At 39.5% G+C, this 6860-nt stretch overlaps 1 pseudogene; it reads left to right on the plus strand.

Annotated features, from left to right (window-relative positions):
* Positions 1 to 5931: 5931 nt before the first annotated feature.
* Positions 5932 to 6343, plus strand: LOC100610872 (protein FAM136A-like; annotated as a pseudogene).
* Positions 6344 to 6860: the final 517 nt, after the last annotated feature.

The following is a 6860-nucleotide window of genomic DNA, read 5'->3' on the forward strand; positions in this document are numbered from 1 at the left end:
TACCTTGGATTTATAGTGATGCTAAATGGAGGTAGTTTGAGAGGGATGAATTTAAGAATGTGGCTAAAGAGTATAGTGGGAGGTTTATTTCTGACACTAGAGGTATTGTGGGAGGGGCTACCTATGACTATAAAAGAAATAAAGTATACAAAGCCCAAGAGACAGTTATCACATTGAAGAATTTCTGCTTTACCAGAAAACTACTTTCTATAACTGTCTCCAAGTCATAAAGCTTTGTTTATGTGTAATATCTGAAAAACAAACTCTATATCATGAAGCGGTTTAACATGCTGTTTGGTCTTTGTGAAGCAAATTTGGAGTTTAGCTACAAAATTATTGGAGGATACTGTAATTTATAGTAACAAAAGCATTTTATCCTGTGATTTCAGGAAACCAAGAAATTATTTTGCATACCACACTGCCACCCTGAATACAAAATTTAAAAGTTAGCTGTATGTTTATGAAATATAATACATATGACAAAGCATATCCTTCCTTATTCATCTCTAAAATCTATTAAACTACATAGAATAAATGTAGAAAAGTAACAGCAAGTTGGAAATATAATTTAGGTTTGCAGACAATAAGTAAATATTTGAATAATTTTGATAAAACGGGCCACGATTTTATAGGTGCTTCTGTCAAGTTACTAAATCAAAATATTATGGAATTCTTTCAGTTATTAAAATTGCATTCGAATTTTTTAGATGAAAAAAAGCAAGGTGACAGGCTATACATCAGTTAAATTGTGAGCATTCTTTTCTAATTTTCCCCATAAACCAGAAATATTAAGTGTCATGCTAACATCTGTGGCCTGAACATAAAGTTGACAAAAATCAAACCTAATGGCTTTTCCCACTGTAAAATAATGTCTAGTTTCAATCTGCAGTTTTTTTTTAAGTCTGAAGCGTCAAGGTAATGTCTCATGTTTGTAACCACTTTGTGTTTTCACATCAAATATAGTTTCACTAGAATCTAAGTTCTTTTTAAAAAGAATTGGTTTATGATGACATTTTGTTCTCATATGGTCTCAAATATTCTTTTTGTCAAATAATCAGAATGATGAGGGTACTAGTAATCATCTAATATAACATTTTAGTTTTTGACATGTAGAGAGAGAGCCCTTTTTATTCCATAGGATCTAACTCAGTAGAAAATGAAAACAAATTCTCCAAAAGTGGGTTCAAAGATGTAGGTGGCTGTTGTATATATTCAGGGAAGCTTCCTGATAGTAGTGGGATACAACGTGTGCGGTTTATCACATACATGTACATGTATATAACAAGATTCTTACTAGACTTTTTGGTTAGACTTCTCTACATTGAAGGAGATTGTATTCACAAGGTCACAGTTTCTCTTCTCTGCATATAGTCAAAGCTGCACTCTGAGACAATCTCTGATTTCTGATCCCAAGAATAGCTTGTCCTTTGCTTTTTACTTTCCAATAGGGAATGGATGTCCTTTGACTGAGCTAATCGCAGTGGCCCTATTTCTTCCAACTGTCCTGTTTGTGGTTACATCATCTTAAATTGCTGTGAGATTCAACTGTCCAGTCTCTGTCACATATATATAATACAGCTCAGCTGAGTGGCAGCAAGCTTTGTTTCGGAACTGGCAACATTCCAGGAGTCTGGTTGTGTGCCTCGGGTAAATTTTTGTCTTGCTATTTGTTGTTGGTGTGGTTTCTAGGTGACCCTAATGAAAATGTCCAGGAAATTACATGCGATATTCCTGACAGTTCCAAGTCTAACAGCTGCTTATTAGGATAGACATCTGACTTTATCTGGTGCCTAATGATTTTGTTGTGGTTTACTATTCCACCGACTGGATTGCTTAGGTGCTATTCGTAACAGACACACAACTTAGTCTCTGCCTTCTGGGAGCTGATGATCCCTAATTCACAGAGCTTAAGAGGGCACAAGGCCATCCACAGCATGTCTAGAAAGCCAGAGAACTTTTCCTTAGCACTCTCAGCTTTTGAATTAATTTCCCTTTTTTCTTCTTGGTGGCCCACACTCTAATCTCACTTTTTATTCATATCCAAAAGAATAATTTACCTCAAACAACATAAAGAACTACCTCTACTGAAGTCATGTGAATTTTAACACTGAATTAATCTAAAAAATAGGAATGTTATAATATTTGAGTTTAAAATGTTAGTGACAGAGGAATAATTTTGCACAATAGAGTCTTCTCTTCATTACTTACTATTGGCCCATGTGACCATGAATCTAAATATGATCCTTAATACACAGATTCACATTATGTTAATGTGTGTATGTCCTTCTCAGTAACTCCTGACAGAACAAGTCATTTCATCAAGAGTCGGGGAGGTTATCAGCTGATGGGTCTGTGAATTAGTAATCATGCTCAGCTGAATGATTAGACTGTTATAAAAAGAAGTTATCACAGTACCTGACTTTGAGTCAAGGCATGCATTTGATTATTGGTATATTTTGGGTGTACATGGCATATAGAATTCAGGAAAGAATATAGGGGATTTTAAATTTATTTTAATATGTAAAATGCCATATTGTATTAGTTATCTACTGCTATATACAAATTACCCCTAAACTTAGTGACTTAAAATAACAAACATTTATTAAATCACAATTTCTGTGAGTCAGGGATTGGAGAGAAGTTAGCTGAGGTTCTGATGTAGAGTTTCTCAGGCGTCTGCAGTCCAGTTGTTGGCTGAGGCTATAGTTATCTGAAGGCTTGACAGGGGCTATCAGACCCACTTCTAAGATGTTTCACTCACATGGTTCTTTACAGGAGTCCTCAGTTCATTGTCACGTGGACCTCTTTATAGGGTGGTTGAGTGTCCTGAAAGCATGGCAGCTGACTTTTTTCAAAGCAAGGGGTCTAAGAGAAAGAGCAAGAACCCTCAATGACTTTTATGCCTCATCATATTCCATCGATTCTGCCATAATCTATTGGTTTGAAGTTTATTGTTATAAATCCAGCCCACATTTCAGAAGAGGGGAATTCAACTCAACTTCTTGAAGTGAGGAGTATGATATAAAGGAGTTTGCAGATATATTTTAAAACCACCACATGCATTGAAAGGATAGAGAAATAATGCTCAGGAAACTATCCAACATAATTGAGCCACTAAGGATCCAGGTTTGTTTTGAAAGTTTTCTTCTCTGTTTCTCCTATTACCTGGAAAATATCTTACCTTGGCTTCTGAAGCTATTGATAAATATCTAATTGCTATAGGTATATTCCTAATAAAGTCTAAACTAATTACTAGGGAAAGTGAACCCACAAAATTATGTTTATTTTTCCTCAATTCTGGAGTATTAATGTTAAATATGACCCTCCTGTCCCAGGATGTCAGCAGAGGCTTCAAAGCTGGGAACACTATATTTTAAGTGTTCTCTTGTTCTGAAGACCAGAGACATTTCCAAAGGACTTGCTAAAGAGTGGAAATAAAAATGATCTTATAACCTTTAGCCAATGTGACATGAGATAATAAATTTGGAGAAATAGGAGGAAGATGCTTTGAAAAGGATTGTTGGCTTACTCAAGAGGAGACTGTTTTATTCTAACTCAGCTAAGTGGTGGAGGATGTCTTCTTATGATGAAGGGAAACTGCCATATTGCCCCTGGTGGTTGTTGGCTGAGCTGTGGAAATGAGCTTGGGTGATGCTGATCTGTTTACCCTGGCTTGAATCCCTATGTGCACAAGGAAAGCTACCTCGAGTAACTGCTAAAGAACAAGGAGAGAAAGCTGCAGTGAGAGCAAATAACTCCATTAGTAGAAGGGCAAGGGTACACTTACTGGAGCAAGAGAAGGCACTGTGGAAGGAAGTGAAATAGAACCCTTTAGAGAGGATGTCTAGTGAGGCAAGGTGACCCAGCAAATGAAGGTTCTGTGGGGTGTCATTAGAAATGGGGACTGTGAATAAGCCACTTGAAGGCATCCAGAAAAAATGTTGCTCACTGGTAAATGATGTAATGTTGAACGCTTCTGTGGGAAAGCGTCTCCAGAGAACCCACCAAAACATCCCTTGTGTGAGAGAGCCAATGTTTGGACATCTTCCGTGACAGAGGATTTCCAACAACCAGGAGAAAATACAAATGATGCCACTAATTTTAAACAGATTTTTCCAATTTAACATTCATCCCTGTTCCCAACCCACGTCTAGGGGGAGCTAGAGGCAGTGTAGTGAGTCAGGAATGAAGTTGGAAGAGAAAGGTGGAAACATAGTAAAATATCATGATACGCCCTTGCTTCCAATTACTGTGAAACTGAGAATCAGTTCTGAGTGAGGCTGGGAAGTGGAAGCTTAAAATTGAGTGAAAACTGAATGCTTCGTTGTATATTAAACTGGAAAGAAGATGGAAAAGGAGACTATTCTAATGCCTGAAAGTAATCAGAAAGCTGTGGAATCTAAGATATGGCCAAGAGGTAAGGGAAGGAAAATACGACAAAACAGGTTTGAGGACAGATATGAACAAAATTTAAAAAAAATCCTACTTAAACTCTTTGGCCCATTCAATAAATTGGTTGCAAAAGAGCTTGTTGGGTACAATGTTTTCGAGTTAATGTCCTGTGGCATATTGGATCTCTTCACAGATGTTCATCAAGTGATGGTAAGTGGGAGAAGTTTATCTCTATTCTCACCCATCCTATAAATGCTGTGGAGTGAAGTGATGAACTGAGAGACTCATGTAAAATAGTACTGAGGATAAGCTGGCACTGAGCAAGAGGGAAGAGGACTAGTAACTATATTGTCAAGTACTAGCAATGAGAGACTGCATGTACACTGGAGTGTACCAAACATTGCCTTCCTGGTCAGAGAAATGAGCAGATCTGAGTAGACAATTTTTTTTTCTTTTTTTTCTTTTTTTTTTTTAGATGGAGTCTTGCTCTGTCACCCAGGCTGGAATCCAGTGGCATGATCTGGGCTTACTGCAACCTCCGCCTCCTGGGTTCAAGCAATTCTCCTGCCTCAGCCTCCCTAGTAGCTGGGATTACAGGCGCCTGCCACCACACCTGGCTAATTTTTGTATTTTTAGTAGAGACAGGGTTTCACTATGTTGGCTGGGCTGGTCTCCAGCTCCTGACCTCGTGATTCGCCCATCTCGGCCTCCCAAAGTGCTGGGATTACAGGCCTGAGCCAACATGCCTGGCCTGAGTAGACATTTTAACAGGCGGTGACAAGTGAACAGGCAACACTGAATGCCTTTCTAGACACCATAAGAAATAATTGCACTGTGGCTATTTTTTATTTATTTGGGAATTATTTGGAATCTTTTAATCTCTTCAGTTGGACTACTGCAAACTGATGATATTTGAAAGTGCACCTGCAACCACTTTTTTTTTTTTTTTGAGATGGAGTCTTGCTTTGTTGCCAAGGCTGGAGTGCAGTGGCGCGATCTTGACTCACTGTAACCTCCGCCTCCTGGATTCAGGAATTCTATCTCAGCCTTCCAGGTAGGTGGGATTATAGGTATGTGCCACCATGCCTGGCTAATTTTTGTATTTTTAGTAGAGACAGGGTTTCCCCATGTTGGCCAGGCTGGTCTCAAACTCCTGGTCTCAGGTGATCTACCCGCCTCGGCCTCCCAAAGTGCTGGGATTGCAGGCATGAGCCACTGCGCCTGGTGCGAACCACTTTTGTACATAACAAAAGGACTGAAGTCAAAGGATGTCCACAGGGAAAATATTGAGTGAAAATAATAATAATAATATATACAACAGTTCAGGATTGTTCTAAATGTTTTACATACATTAACTCATTTGTTTGGATACACTTGCCTTGCCCTATCATTGGCAATGATTTTCACAAATTTTTAATATACCTGACATTAAGCATTTTTATATTTGTAATCTGCCATAGGCATCCTATTTAAATTTAGCTAGTTAAGATTGCCTTATTGGTGAGCACCAGGTGCGGCGTGGGGCAGGGCGGGGTCGTCATGGCGGAGTTGCAGCAGCTGCGGGTGCAGGAGACGGTGGACTCCATGGTGAAGAGTCTAGAGAGAGAACATCCAGAAGATGCAGAGTCTTATGTTCCCGTGCAGCACCAGCTGTTGTGAGGACAGCTAGGCATCCATGCAGTAAGTGCACCAGTGCATCGAGCGCTGCCATGCACCTCTGGCTCAAGTCCAGGCCTTGGTCACCAGTAAGTTGGAGAAGTTCCATGACCGCCAGGCCTGGTGCACCAAACATTGCAACGACAAAGCCAAAGATTCAATAGATGCTGGGAGTAAGGAGCTTCCGGGGAAGCGGTAGCTGGACTGTCGTGTGACCAAGTGTGTGGATGACCACATGCACCTCATCCCAACCATGACCAAGAAGAAGGAGGCTCTCTTATCCATTGGGAAATAGAAGTCCTTGCCAGTGGCCATCGGGACTGAGGGCAAGAATATATTTTTTAATAAGGAATTGGGAATTTCAGTATTTTAAGCAAAGTTTATGAATGAAGAAATTAAGGATGGCAACAAGTGTAAGGCATATGTCACTTGCCTCCGGACACTGGTTCTTTCATGTTTCAGTCCTAAAAAGTGAAATGGGAAAAAGTGGTGCTAAATTGCATCAGAGATATTACAGGAAGTTTTAGAGCTTATGTTCCTGTGGCTAGTGCTTGTCCTGGCAGTAAGGATCTTGCCTGTAATAAGCCAGAGCCCTCCAAGGTACCAGACTCTTACTACGCAGGTACCAATAGGCTGGCAGGTTAGACCTGATGGAGTTTGAGGAGAGATATTTTCTCTTTATTGCCCACATCCTGTTTACCAGAAGGGTCATCACACCATTTTCTATAAGCTGTGAAACAAAATCCAAGAGGTCAATCACTTAGAAGGGAAAAACAAATTTCTGGGTCTTAGTTTTCTTGATTTTGTGTAAT

This window comes from Pan troglodytes, chromosome 5 (assembly GCF_028858775.2).
Source record: "Pan troglodytes isolate AG18354 chromosome 5, NHGRI_mPanTro3-v2.0_pri, whole genome shotgun sequence".
In the NCBI taxonomy this organism is placed as follows: domain Eukaryota; kingdom Metazoa; phylum Chordata; class Mammalia; order Primates; family Hominidae; genus Pan; species Pan troglodytes.